This window comes from Pimephales promelas, chromosome 3 (genome assembly GCF_988280905.1).
Source record: "Pimephales promelas chromosome 3, fPimPro1.hap1.1, whole genome shotgun sequence".
In the NCBI taxonomy this organism is placed as follows: Eukaryota; Metazoa; Chordata; class Actinopteri; order Cypriniformes; family Leuciscidae; genus Pimephales; species Pimephales promelas.
Genome location: NC_142771.1, coordinates 35,243,641 through 35,259,132, shown reverse-complemented (window position 1 = coordinate 35,259,132; position 15,492 = coordinate 35,243,641). Strand labels below are relative to the sequence as shown.

The following is a 15,492-nucleotide window of genomic DNA, read 5'->3' as shown; positions in this document are numbered from 1 at the left end:
AATGGGAACCAAACGGTTCAAGGTCCAAAAGACACTTTCAGAGCAGCTTCAAAGGGCTTTAAACGATTCCAGACGATAGCGAAACGAACGGCCGTTTAAAAAATAAATACAAAAGTTTAAGTTTTATAAGCACAAATGCTCACCTTGCTCTGTTCTGTGATGCGCGTTTGTAACTCTCCTGTTCGAACTCGTTCATCAAAAGAAACAAATCTTTTTCCAAGTCATTCCGTTCATTTCCTTCGTTGGATGAAAAAATTTACTCTTCTTCTCATTTCAGCGTCAGCTCTTCAAAGTTACCACTTTCACTCAGAAATGTTATCTTTTGATTGCATTTCAGAATATTTTTCTCAATATCCAGTGGCACAAAAAGTGGGTATGCGCTATATCATGGGTGGGTGCATCATGGGGGCGCCAAAGCGATGGTTAAAGAAATTAAAAAATCTAATTTATATAAGTTATTTAAATTTATATAAAAGTTATGTAAGTTTAAATATTAAAAAAAAAAGTTATATACATTTTGTGCCTAGTTCACACTACATGATTTTAAGCCCGATTGGGTTAGGGTGTTATCACGTGCAAATCACGAGGGATTAGCAGGCAATGAACGCTTGCCAATCTGTTAGTATGAAAGAGCCAACAACGCATCAAAGACGCTCGCAGACGCCTCACAGACGCGTCGCCGAGCCCAGAAAAATATCTAGCATGCCAGATATCCAGAGCTGTCGCACGACTCAACCTCACTGATGACATTAGCTACAGCCAATCAGAGCAAGGCATGGGTTGAGGTCAGCGGGTAAATCTTTTTTCTTTTTTTGCACAAACAGTTTGTAGCACTAGTTTCTGTCTGACATCCATATTCACGTGTTGTGTACTTCGTCTTCTTCGGCACGCGTGCTGTTTCACGTCATTTCTGGTTCGTTTTATCGCATGATTTTTCATGATAAAACGTGGTTTGTAGACAAGATAAAATCATAGGGAGACAGTCAGAGTCTCAACTCATTGTTACCTCCTGTTGCGGATCAATCACGTTGTGTCATGTGGTGTGAACAGCTCAACAACTTGAACACTCCTGATTTCACAGAGAGCAAGTCATGTAGTGTGAACTGTACAGTTCAGCTCATCGTTTTAAAATTATGTAGTGTAAACTAGGCTTTAGAGGACTAACAGGCAGGCACAGGTCAAACGCAGCAGTGAAATATGTGAATTACGCATGCGTTTAATTTAAACCATTTCAGCATACCTAAGATTACAAGCGGTACATGTTGGTGTATTATATTGCATATTACATACACATTATCTAATTGCATGCCTTAACTCGAGGTTCTAGCATTTGGCGTCATCTGACCAAGACTAATGTTTTGCTTTTAAATGATTAATGCTTATTTTTCTGCTAACTGTAGTTTAAACATGGAAAATAAGTGGGAGGAAAGTTTCATTTTAACCTTTTAAAGGGTTCATTCCCTGTCGAGCTAAATAAATGGCAGCATACCCCTTTATAATTTTTTTATATATATATTAAACTATAGGGGCTATCAAACCCAGAAACAATGCTGTTTTGACAAAGCAAGCTAAATTGAGAGACCCCGCTATAACTCAACTTCTGATATGCTATTCTGACAAAGACAGTATACTACATTGACAGAACACCGGCGCCCTCATAAGATTCATCATAGAATTTATTTTGACATAGATGGGAAATATTGCGAGTGGACGGGCGCCGTGAACGCTGAGTGAGCAGCAGGAGTTGTTGAAACTCGAAAAAGATGGAGAAAGCAAAAAAGCTGTCGGGGGCTAAAAATAGAAAAAGAAAGAGGGAAATTAGATGTAATTAAAGTAAAAATGATTTATAAACATGTCTATCAAATGGAAATAAAAAACAGTATTTTGGGTGTCTTGTTCATTTTATTTATTTCCATATCAAAAACAACAGAACTTAAATTGCATCATCAACACTGAACATGAATGTGAATCCCATGACATCTGTCCATTACAGCCGTTAACTCTGAACACACACTATTATGACACTCATTTAGTCCTTTAAGAGCTTGACTGTAAAAATCAACCAATGGCTCAGACTCATCTCAATATTTAGTTTAACAGAACAATAAAAACAGGGTTAGAAAGACATGAACATTGTCTTTTTGGGTGAACGATATCCATCCTAAAAATAAAAGAATGAAAAAGAAGAATACTTAAACTCATTTATTCAAAATCCAAAAGAGTATTCTGTGTCCTAAATCTGATAAACTATGATCAGAAGTTTGGACACGGCTAATTCTTTATGCTCTCTACATGTCATGAAATCTAAATAACACAATGGCATTGTGGGAATGATGTAGTGATGAAAGTGTTACACACATGAACATGTCTGATATTTGAGCTTGTTCTTTGATTCCTGCTTTCCTCAATCATTCATCAACAAACACTATTGAGGGAGGAACAGTTACTGTGCGATCAGCACTTCATGATGACTTTCATTCACTATCTAGTGGAGATGATCAGGTGATCATGTGAACGCCTCACACACACTTCTGTGTCCACATCAGTGAATAATAGTTCATATTTATGGCTGTTACATGGATTGTTTTGTATTTCCTTTTATTTCACTTGATCAAGTGAAATAAAATGTATTCACTGACATTAATAATCATATCACAGATAATCAGTGGTGTGGAGTTATGATTCTTCCAGTGGCCCAAACAAACAAATGGAAAGAGTTTATCATTAAAGCACTGACCAGTGAAAGAGTAGATATGAGACATGGACTCTACTTCATAAAAGAAGACGAGACCCTCCTCATAATCCACAAACACCCCGATCCTCTGAGGCTCCACTCCCAGAGAAAGAGAGACACGTGGAGACTCACGAGCTACATAACTCTCAAATCTCCGTCTCACAGTCCAGTATCCAGCATCAGGACTCAGATCGATATTGCCATTCCTGTTACTGGATTCTCTGGTCACTCCTAAATCCCACTCGGTTTGACCCTTCACCTGAACCTCAAAGTAAAAACTCCCTGAGGAGAATCCGTCCTTCCCGAGAACACCAAGATATTCATCAAACCTGTGTTCTCCATCATCCACTGCGTTCCGGCTGAATCCATCTCTCACTTGTTTCCCGTCACGAGACACGATGAGACGTGGATGAGCTGAACCAGCATCCAGAGTCACTTTCACTGCTGAAAATATTGAAAATTCTGCTTTATAGATGAGTAAATGATGGTCATGGTCACTTTATAACAACAATAAAAAGTACTGCATTGATTGTTAACTAGATTAAAAGGTTTGATAGCAAACTTAAACAGAAAGTCTGAAGTAGTTTAAAAGGTTTGAAGTTGCTAGGGTGTTCTGGGTTTTTGCTATGTGGTTGCTAGGGAACTCGAGCTGGTTGCTTTGTGGTTGCTAGGGGTATTATGGGTGGTTGCTAGGGTGTCCTGGGGAGTTGCTATGTGGTAGCTAGGGTATTCTCATTGGTTTTTAGGGCTTTGCTAGGTGGTTGCTAGGGTGATTTGAGTGGTTGTTAGGGCATAGCAAGGTAGTGACATGGCTATTATCAGTGGTTGCTAGGGTGTTCTGGGTTGTTTCTAGTGCAATTGAAGATGGTTGTTATGGTGGTTATTAGGGTGTTGCTAGACAGTTCCTAGTTGTCAAAGATGGTTACTATGGAGTTTTTTAGGATTTTTTTAAACATATTTTAAGACATAGCTTGGCGATGCTATCATTAATTAGCATGTTGGTAGCTTTATGCTAGCACTTTTTAAGTTGTTTTAATCCTGTTTTAATAATTAGTTTGTGGTTCCAGGTTTTTGAGCATGACTTCAAACCACAACTCACGACTTTGTAGCATCCCAGGCCAGTCACGCCAAACAACCTGACGCACGGAATTGTGGAAGCTAGATGTAAACAAACCAGCATGGCGGACTTTACGGGGCTTACACACATTTGTAATAATTTCTGTCGCTAAAGGTGCTTACTCCTTGTTTATTTGAGGAAAATGGAGGCGAATACGGCAAAATAAGCTGTTATAATGTACCATTTATTTTACTTTATTTGTATATTTGGAAATGTATTTGGTATTAATTTATCCTTGCACTCAATGGACTGAAAACTAGTTAACGTTATATTGTCCTACAGTGTATTCTCACCATGTACCACCTGCAGAAAGGCAGAAACACTGCATCCGTACGGGCTGCAATTGTTGTTTTGTATGGTTAAATTTTCGGAAAGCCACGTCCTCGAATCGTAGTTGTATTGTGAAACCTTAGTTTAGTGTCAGCCGTGTTGTTTCGACTGGCTATAATGCACTGTCAAAACTACACGGCTTGGTGTGGATTGGGCCCATAAATGCTCACCGTGCTCTAGCCTACTTTCTTTACAGTGTTTACACATTTGGAAGAACTGATGTGTGTAGTCGTGTAATGCTGTGACGTGTGTGTACCTTTTGGAAATGGCTCAAAGAGCATGATTGGCATGGTTTGTGTGGGCTTGTAATGTCTGTTCTTCTCTAAGTGGTGTGCTTTGGCTCACTTGTGGTATTGTTATACACATATAACACAATATAATTGAATATGTTCTCATAGCCACTTCTTCATTTCATCCCCCACTGTGTTATACACCGCGGGGGTGATAAATATGGCCATCATGTTTATTAGTGTTTAGTACGTGTTTCCACAACATGGCTTCTTACCTACCGACTGGCAAAGCTAAAGTCTAACACATTAGAAGGAAATACATCATTGTTGCACTTTATTTAAATTAGGATATTTTACTTTATATTTTACAGTTTTTGTTTAGCAGCCATAGCTGACAGTCATTGACCATTTTTTAAAGATTTCATTTTTTACAGTGGGTATTCTCATTGTTTTTGTTGGGGGGGGGGGGTGATTTGAGTGGTTGCTAAGGTACTCTGTTTGGTTGCCAGGTAATGGCTTGGCAGTTGCCAGTGATGATGAAACTCCAATGGCTGCTTGACAGAATGAATGATATAAACCAAAAGTAATCCCTTTTATGACATTCAGATTTCAAGATATCCCTCTTTGGGTTTGGGTTGCTAGGGTTCTTGACCATGGTTGCTATGGCGGGGCTAGGAAGTGTTGAAGGTGATTTGTGATTGGTTGTTTGCTCCCCACTCTCGTGTTTTTATATCACACTTCTATTGCAAGATATCCCCTTTGAATGGAAGTCTATGGAACTTGTTGCTAGGGTGCTCTGAATGGTTGCTAGTTATGTGCAATACAAAATTCGTTTGCACTTTATTCTTAAGATGTGATTGTTACAGTGCATTATACCAAAAACTCAAAAAACAGTATACATTTATAAATGTTTGACATGATGATGAAATTGGGAAATTAAATTAAATACTTATGGATAGATTTTACTCACCTGTGTGTGTTCTTAAATGTGGGAGAGCTAAGTATGAAACAGACAGTATGAAGTTATAAAGGGTTAATAACAGAATTCATCTTTAAATCAATATTGAGATCAATGATTCTAATCACTGTTTGAAGAGCAACAAAATTCAAGAAAATTTTACACAGTTTATACTGTATATCCTATAATAAAATATAATGAATTACAAACATATGAAGAGTTCAGATGCAAAAGCCTCTAAGTGCCATTTGAAATTTTCTTCTAAAATGATCATTTTTATCAAGCTTGTATATTTAAGTTCAGTAATTTCACTTAAATGGCAATGAAGATTACCTATTAATTGTCATTTAAGAGAAATTACTGAACTTAAATATACAAGCTTGATAAAAATGGTCATTCTAGAAGAAAATTTCAAATGGCACTTATAGGCTTTTGCATCTGAACTCTTCATATATAAATACATGGTGTATGAATTAATTGTTTTGCAAAATAATTCAAAAGTAATTAATAGTTTAATAAAGGCATTTAAACAAATTTACCTTTTGGTAGAATAATCTTCTGACTTTGTAAAAGTTGATCACGTTCTAAAGAAAATTCAGAAACAGACGAGAAAATAACATTATCTGCTGTAGAGCAGAATCAAACTTATCAAAAAGCTATTTAAATAAAGGTGACTTGACATTGAAATTACAAACAAGTTACAATCATTAGTTGTGTTTATAGTGTGTGTTAACACCACACAAGTACATCTGTGACTGAATAAATGTACATAACATATAACATAACCATTCATAGGATCCAAGACACACAAAACTATGAATGCATACAGTCTGTTAAGTAGATATCAAACGGCAACCTCCCCGTCTCTCTCTTGAAACCAACACAGAAGTGAATTAAACTGCAATTCATCGACTGACCGCTGACTGCAAAAGGGAGTCAAATCTGTATCTCCCCCATGTTAAAATGGCCAACTTTACAACAGAAAAAAAAAATATGTTTACAGCCTGGAGCAAAAAGTGGTTTTGGTCTTTATAACTTATTTGGCCCTTCAAGACAACTGTGAGGGGAGTGATTTACAACTCATACGTTTAAAATTATATTAAGCCTGCATAATAAATGGCGTAGCCACTGGATTGCGGCTGCTGTGTCACTGCTATTCTATGTCTGAAGTCTGTTAATGTCACTCTCAGCTAATTCCAGCAGCTGATTAGACTAAGCGGAGCGGATGACCTGTTTAAGATGGCGGCCCCACGGCTCGTCCGTGTCAATAGGCAGTAGCGGTCGATATAGTGTCTACCTACAGTATATGATGTCTATGGGGGCAGGTCCCAAAAGGGCAAATGTCCATAGACCCCATGTTAAAATGTCCGTTTTCACAGCATAAATTCTTGCTTTTACACATTAGTCCCATGGACTTTTATTATATTTTTTTTATAGGTTCCGAGTGCCTGACAACTGTGAGGGGGGTGAATTTTTTTTCTGACTTGTTAGTTTGGATCATATTTAGATATAAAATGTATGGCAAATAAGGGCGGTTAACTTTGATTGACAGCTGATAACGGGCTGCTCCAAGAGGAATGTGATGTCTCGGCCATGATCTGACACAACACATCATACCACCTCTGTATTCTTTCTGAACATTTGTATTTTGTATTTCCCAAGATTTTCCAATATGGCGCCGCCCATACCCCCCATCTATGGGTGACGTCACAGACGCTTTGTCCATATTTTTTGATTGACATGCATGTGCATGACTCACTGTCGCACAAGCTCAGAGCAATATTGTATACTGCATGATAATATATTTTTCATAACAGAATAATAATAAATCACGATACTGTCTCACTTTTAGTTACGTCTTTTAACTGTTATAATATTTCCAAGGGCAAAAACATGAACTTTAACTATTGGCTTTAATTCTTCAATCAGCGTGAGGCCAGTAACACATTGCTTTAGCACCTCAGCTCAACCCACGTCCCGCCTCTTTGCCCATTTTATTTTATCTGGTTGTGACGAGAGGTCAAGATGGCGACAGTAAGCCCCGCCCACTTTAGGCTACAAAAACGCTCTTCAGAAACTTACGGGTGACGTCACGGACACTAGTCCATATTTTTTTACAGTCTATGGTAGATATGTTATGGCTGAAATCAGACTTTAAATAAACAATTAATCAATAACTTAATAAAGACGGATTTACCATGTTGTATTCTGCTCTTCTCATCCTGTAGTTGATCGAGTGCTGAAGAAAATTCTGAATAAAGACAAGAGAAAACAGAATTCAGACAACATTAGCATTGATAACATATAATGTCTGATTTTTTTTAATTATTATTATTTATTTGTTCATGTATTTGAAAAGAAATAATTTGGATTGAATTGAAAAACTCGCTTCTAATAATAAAAAAAAACACGCTTAGATTTCGGGAAAAAAACACAATCCTTTTTTTTTTACTTTTTGGCTTCCTGTACATTCAGTTGTGCTTCTTGCTCGTTGTCACCACCCTTGGACCTTCTGTGTGTTTTCATTTACCACGTGTGCCCCTCGTCTGAGTTCTCCGCCCTCATCTGTTTCCATGGACACTAATCACCTCCCGCACAGCTGATTGTCATTTGTTAATCACCATCACTGTGTATTTTAGTTCCTGCCTGTCTTCACTCCCTTGTCCGATATTGTTCGTGTTTACACGCTGTCAGTCTGTCTACCTGTTCCTGAGCTTCGATTATTAAAGTTTTATGTTTATTCTACTCTCTTCCTTGGACTCCCCCGTGATACTCGTATTCAGTTCTGATGGTAGGCTATGGGCAACTACGCATGATTTGTAGTATGATTGCGTAAAGGGAACAGGAATTACGGTTGGGAACAGAATGGACTGCTAACCCAGTGCCGATCCTGACCTTCCCCTGGGGCCCTAAGCAACATTCAAAATTCACACAGTCACACCTGACACTTGCTTCCAATACAATCCTCTTAAACAAAACAGTCAAAGAATAAGCACAACAATAAAGAACAGAATGAGGTTCAAACAAACAATATTTATTGAATAGAGTATTTTTTTTATAAAATATTAATTAACGTAAACATAAATAAGAAGAAAATAATAAAGTATAACCCTGAGCTTTGGCTTTTGGGATTAACTTTGGTTCTCTCTACAGCCAGGGTATTTTCGGCATCAGTAGGATTTTTTTTTTTTTTTTTTTATTATTATGCATGTTGAAGCAATTCTTGATTTATATTATTTACTGAGGGATGTGCATCCATATTGACCAGTATGTCCAGCTAATCAACATTTTAAATTCAATATACCCTATAAATCATATGTCAATCAATGTCAAATTGTCAATACATTTTGCTTTTGTGCAGTATGTCAGGTCTCCGCATATTTCTGCTTGAAAAATGCGAGTTTTATGTCATACAGTATGCATACAGTAACAATAACACACGCGACACGGTTATGTTTTCCGAGCTGCCGTAAACAAACACCGTTGCACTTTGTCGTTTATCAAAAACAAACATATTAAATAATTGTATTTTACTCTCACTTTTGTCAGGCACAAAGTGATGCAAGAGATGCCGTGCCCGCCCAGCTAGGTTAGCAATAGCAAGACCGAAAAACATCAAACTTTGCTGACATCAATCTTAGAGAGGAGAGAACACAAGTACCTGATTGTTGTTCCCGCAATTCACTCTCATGGTTTTTTCTTCTTCCTCTTTTCATGACCAGAAGGATAGTTTCGCTTCATTTTGTCATGGATGTTGTACACATTAATTGACTTTATGCACAGCTGCACTACTTCCTGAACTTCAGCCAGCTCTTTTGTTTCCTGTCTTCCATTATTGGACAAATTGATTAATTCAGGTGTGCCTGACCTAATCACGCAACAATAATCAGACACACCTGAATTAATCAAGTTTGTCCAATAATGGTCGACAGGAAACAAGGAGCTGGCTGAAGTTCAGGAAGTAGTGCAGCTGGGCATAAAGCCAATTGGTGCGCGACACGAGATGGAGGCGGGGCCTTAAGTAATTTGTGGGGCCTTATGGTGTGTTCACACCGAACGTGAATTTAATAGTTTGCGCGAGTAGATTACATACAAAGTCAATGCAAAGACGCGAATAGACGCACCATTGGGCGACGCGTTTTGGCGCGAACGTCTTCAGCGCTAGTTGAAAAATTTGAACTCGAGCGGAAGATTCGCATGACGGTTTGTTGCGCCAGCCAATCAACGAAGAGCTAATCGATACGTGCGGTCTATCACTGTTGTCGAAAATGGAGGAGATGCTAATTGTTGCCATCTGTGGGTACCCTGAAATATATGATACTACGTCGTATGCGTACAGAGACAGGCTGTCAACCAGACGCAGTTCCTGGAGAAGACGGTGAAATTCACCGAGTTGAGTTCGCCTCTGGATGGTGCCGTGAACCCAGACACGTCGGCGTTTGGCTTTCCTCGGCATTTTGGGACTTCCACAACAAGTACAGAGCAGCAATATCTTTTATTTCAGACATGACGGAAATGTATGCCAGAAAGAAATTGTGTTGTTGTTGTTTTTATTCGTGAGTGACGCGGACGCGCGAATGGGTTCAAAATGTTCAAGCGTCTAACTAGACGCGATAGACACGTATTTGATGCTCTATTCACGTTCGGTGAGAACACACCATTACGCTCTGGTCGCGTGCAGTTTATAGTCGTGTGCAGTGAGGCAGCCACGTAAACAGTTTACCCTTCCCTTTCTGACTTTCACTTTTCTGTGCCCGAATGGAAGTGAATGAGGCGTCCCTGCGATACAATGTCTCAATTTTAGTCACGTCTTTTAGCTATTATAAAATTTCGAAGGGCTAAAACATGAACTTTAACTATTGGCTTTAATTCTTCAGTCAGCGTGAGGCCAGTAGCACATTGCTTTAGCACCTCAGCTCAACCCACGTCCCGCCTCTTTGCCCATTTTATTTTATCTGGTTGTGACGAGAGGTGACGCGCTGTCAAGATGGCGACGGTCAGCCCCGCCCACTTTAGGCTACAAAAACGCTCTTCAGAAACCTACGGGTGACGTCACGGACATTACGTCCATATTTTTTTTACAGTCTATGGTAGATATGTTATGGCTGAAATCAGACTTTAAATAAACAATTAATCAATAACTTAATAAAGACGGATTTACCATGTTGTATTCTGCTCTTCTCATCCTGTAGTTGATCAAGTGCTGAAGAAAATTCTGAATAAAGACAAGAGAAAACAGAATTCAGACAACATTAGCATTGATAACATATAATTCATTCAAATCCACAGTTGAAAAGCTTTCAACCTTTCACTTCCAAGCTAGTAATTCACCAGCGAGTGCCAGTAAGTCTCTTCCTAATGGCATTCATTGCCACTTTCATAGCGAACTGAGTTAAAACCAAGCCTTCCCCCTTTCTGGCAAGAAGGAACGTTGTGTACAACACACAAGCCCTTTTTCCACCAAAGCATTTTGAGAGCCGGTTCGGAGCCGGTGCCTGCGCGCGAACCAGTTCTTTGTGTTTCGACAGCCAAAGAACCGGTTCTCGGCCAGGAGAACTGGTTCCAAAGCGGCACCAACTCTTTGCTGGACTAGAACCGTTCTTTTACCACGTCATGCTTACGCCGGGGGCTGGGGGCGGGTTTAGATGTGCTCTAAACATCTTTTCTGACCATAATAAAGGATCGCAAATCAGGAGAAACATTTGCAGAAACACGATGGAGTCCGCCTTTGTAATTGTTATGCTTGAAGTTAACGCAAGCGTTTCTATTTTTGTAATTTTTTTTATTGAAGACATTATAAGCAAAAAAGAAAAGTCACAATATAGAACAAATAAATGGAAAGAAAAAAAGACACAATTACAGGGGTACAAAACTCATCAGAAAAAATTACATATCAAACGAAAAGCTTAAAAGACTTACATATTTCAATTGTTTTAAAGCTTTCTTGGTATACGAGTTAGAGATGATCCCAAAGTAATGTTGTATTTGCAAGCGTTCCTAGCTAAGACGTATGGCGACGTACACAGTGACGTAACGACGTCGTTCCCTGGGCGCTCTAGTCAGTGGAAAAACAAATAGGTTCTGAAGCGGTTTGCAAGTTGAACCAACTCCGAACCAACTTTGAACCAGCACCAGTTCCGAACCAGTTCTTTTTTGGTGGAAAAGGGGTAACACACACACACACACACACACACAGCTGGGAGTCAGGCCTCAAAAGCCCCTTTCACACAGAGATATTCTGGAAAATACACGGATAAAGTGACTTGGCATTTGTCCCGAGATTGTTTGATTTCGGTTCATTCACACTGCCAGTGATTTGCCGGGATCTGTGAGTGCGTTCCCACACAACCTGTAAAGATCCCGGAAAGACACATGACGTCAGGATGAGATGTGTAACGTACATGTCGAAAACATGTACGCGCGCATACCGTTCCACAAAGCTGGTGAACGATCTCAGGTTCAGCGCGGATAGTGAGGAGCTCCTGGTCTCTGCTTCGTTCCAGTTTGCTGACATTTCTTTGTTGATGACGAACACAACTTTCTTCTAAAAGCAACACGTCACGCGATTGATCCTGGCTTTTGTTCACACAGCGCGCGTTCCAGGACTGATTCTGGCAATGTTACTAGGTCCCCAATCCCGGGTCGTGTTTGCGTTCACACAGAAGGCGTTCTGGCAATTTCCCGGCAATTTCCTGGGATCAACGCGCTTGGTGAAAAGGGCTAAAGAGATCGCTATCTCCTCAGAGCCAGGCAAGGCGGCCAGAAAGCTCTCTCTAAAACGCACACACATAAACAGACAATGTCTCGGAGTGGATTCGAACCCGGGTCTCTCACACCAAAGGCATGTGTCTTATCCACCGCGCCAGCACCACCACTAGATATTTTAGACACACTCTGAATGCCTATATTCATGCATATGAATGTAAACTTGCTTTCCTTTTATGTTTGCACACCTTGCGTGGTATCATTGGAATCCTCCCGGTCTCCTCAAGTCAAAAATGCAGGAAACAATAACTTTGGATGAGTCTCTTGATCTCATCCAGTGTTCAATCCTTTATCAAAAGTGTTACATTATAAACACTTTTAAACTTTGCAAAAAATGGTGAGACCGTACAGCTGTATAATTGATTCATGCAGCAATGCATGCTGGGAGCTTTGTACTATGCTGGCACCCAGCATGCATTGCGACGTGAAACTTTTGATTGTCACCATTGTTGAGATTCATGAGCTGATTGTTGATGTCTGTGTAAGTTATGCAGGTGTTCATAAATAGAACTTAGTAAAAAAGTTTAAAAAACGATCAGAGTCTGACTTATTTATTTACATAAAATAGCAAGAAAATAACTTTACCTCTGTTTTTATGCACAAACACAGCTATCAGTATTCCAGCAATCACAATTAGCACAACTATAACTGAAATCAGAATGGCCAATGTCCTCCGAGAATTATCTGCAAAACAAAACAGTAAATGAGCACATTGTTTAAATCAAACATCTTTTTACAGGTGTTTGTATAATGTTGATACACAACTCTATTATAAACCTAATGTTGACATTGCTTTTAGCTTTACATAATAAGCTGATAATCATTCATTCTTTTGAACTGCAGCAAAAATATCATGTGCAAGAACAGAAGTGTCAGCACTTACTTGTGGTGTTGATCAGTGACTCCAGCATGTGATGTCTCAGTTTGACTCTGCAGTGAATCTTGCCACTGTGATAAACAATAATGGTGTGTTTGACACTGAATCGGTCTGTGTTTCTGTGTGTCTCTGTAGTTTCTGAACTCAAACTGACTCCTTCACTGTCCAGCCACTCAAGATTGGGTTCAGGATACCAACCTTCAGATTCACACTGTAGATGAAGCCCTCCTGAACCATCAAACCCATCTACAGTGATCACTGGAGGACGTCCCACAGCTGCAGATCAACAAGAACATGATGTTGTTATTCTGGCTTTTTTGAGTTAGTTTGTTCTGTGAAAAGAGCATGCTAGTTCTCACTGGTTTCCTCACCTTCAACTCTGACATCAACAGTGGCGTCATGAATCAAGGATTGGGACTGAATAAAACACTTATAAACTCCTTCATCAGAGACTCGGACTGTTGAGAGTTTGAGTGATGCGTCTCCTCTCTGTAGTTCTTGATGGATCAGTTTTGTTCTCCCTCTGTAGGACTGAATCTGACTTGTGTTTCCGTCTTCATGATCATCATAGAGATGCACTAGCTGTGAGTTATTCAGATCAGGTCTAAACCACTCCACTCTCATGTCCACAACACTGATGCTGGGATTGACTGAACAGGGCAGAATCACATCTTCACCAGCGACAGCAAATACAGGATCTGCAGGTACTTCAAACTGCTCTGTTACAAGAGAAAGAGCAGATCTGAACTACACATCCTCAAGGTTTTTACCCTATAGTGTTGTTCCAGACAAACAGTATTGTTCAAAAGTATATTATTCACAATGATGATTGAATTACCTGATCTTGAATCTGTAATTCCAATGACAAGCAGGAGAGTCAAACAAATGAACTTCATCTCTGAGACACGGATGCTAAAAGAAAATATGAAAAAAGAGGAAACATTTCAGAAAAGTTTGTCAGCATACATGCTTTATGCCGCAGAATAACACTTGCACTTAACCTTCTGTCCAAAAGCGAGATTCACATTTACAATCACTTTCTGTTCAAAGAAAACCGGTTAAGCGGGGCAAGACAAAACAAGATAAAAATACACAACGTGTATCTACATGTAGTGCAAATAATAAACGCATTTAATCAGGATATCATTTTCAAAAATGCAAAATAGTTTTGATTCAAACGCCTTTCATGTATTTACAAGATTAGCCTAAGTATTATATACATTAAACCTGTTGAACTCAAACATTGTCCTCACACTCGTTCCAGACTTCAGGTAAACGTGTTTCAGATTCTTCCATGACTTACCTTCAACTCAACATTCTCAGTGTCTCAAGAGTGTCTTAATAAATTGTGTCGATGTGAAAGTTTAGTACGATCATAAGGAGATTCTTCCTGAATGGTTTATTTCTCTTGTAACGTCTGAACAGACACAGTCCCTCCCATCATTCAGCCTGATAAACCTGCTGTAGTTTCTTCTGTAACTGACACTTTATTCTGATGCGGAAATACGGCAGACATGGAATCAAACAAAAATGTGAATGATGAAACAATATATGCATTCGCAAGAAACATCCCAGAAATACATTTGCAAAGACAGTTTTATAACTTATAAAATTTATTCTTGAAATAAAAAACATCATTATAATATAAATCTCATATGTAACATTTAATGTAAATTTTAAATAAGTTTCTATAATAGAAAAACAAAGGAGACAAAGTATGAAAATTTTAGACATTCATCAAAATTAATCGATCTGAAGTAATAGTTTGCGAATTGTCACAGAAGTTTAGTGTATTCATTGCAGTGGTTCATCAGTCTTTCTCATCACATTAAAAAAAGCTTAGAGGTGAACACAAGTCACTTATCTCATTGAAAAAGTTTTGTTTAAAATCATGTCCTCCCACATTGACTCAGATCAGTGGACTAATTATTTTTATTTAAAAAAAATCATGACTTACTACAACAGAGCATTTCTACAATGGTTGTTGCATGATGTCACTGACGATGATTCATGCCATTAGGCGTCATTTACAACACAACATATAAATGACTGTGTATCTTTAATATCTCTGCTTATGCACAATAGTTTCCAAAATTATTATCATTATTATTATTATTATCAGACATTAAATATCTGAAGATCTCAGCAAAGGAGTATTAAACAACTCCACAATTCACCATCTACACTTATTCTTCATCTGGGTTTGTGTGTATAGCCTTGTTATGAAGCTGTATTGAAACGACAATTTGGGCCTTTAACAGTTGGACCCCACTGAAATCCACTATATGGAGAAAAATAATACAAGTAAATGTATACAAGTAAATGGTACAAGGAAATGTCCGGGTAAGACACCTCTGGCCACTGGGTGGGGTTGTTACACCAATTTGACGCTGGGAGAATAAAGGGACATGTTTTTAAATTGACCAAATTAAGTTTGTGTATGTATCTTTCACGCTCTATGGCAGGCAGGGTGGACATATA

At 38.8% G+C, this 15,492-nt stretch overlaps 1 pseudogene across 1 annotated transcript; it reads right to left on the bottom strand.

The window, feature by feature from the left end:
- Positions 1 to 1,893: 1,893 nt before the first annotated feature.
- LOC148982063 (butyrophilin subfamily 1 member A1-like) lies at positions 1,894 to 14,491 on the bottom strand (annotated as a pseudogene). Its single transcript, XR_016155187.1, has 7 exons — positions 14,315 to 14,491; positions 13,850 to 13,909; positions 13,383 to 13,730; positions 13,000 to 13,287; positions 12,720 to 12,818; positions 5,909 to 5,953; positions 1,894 to 3,175 (listed from the first exon to the last, which is right to left on the bottom strand). The product of XR_016155187.1 is annotated as a butyrophilin subfamily 1 member A1-like (transcript).
- Between the last annotated feature and the right edge of the window lie 1,001 nt (positions 14,492 to 15,492).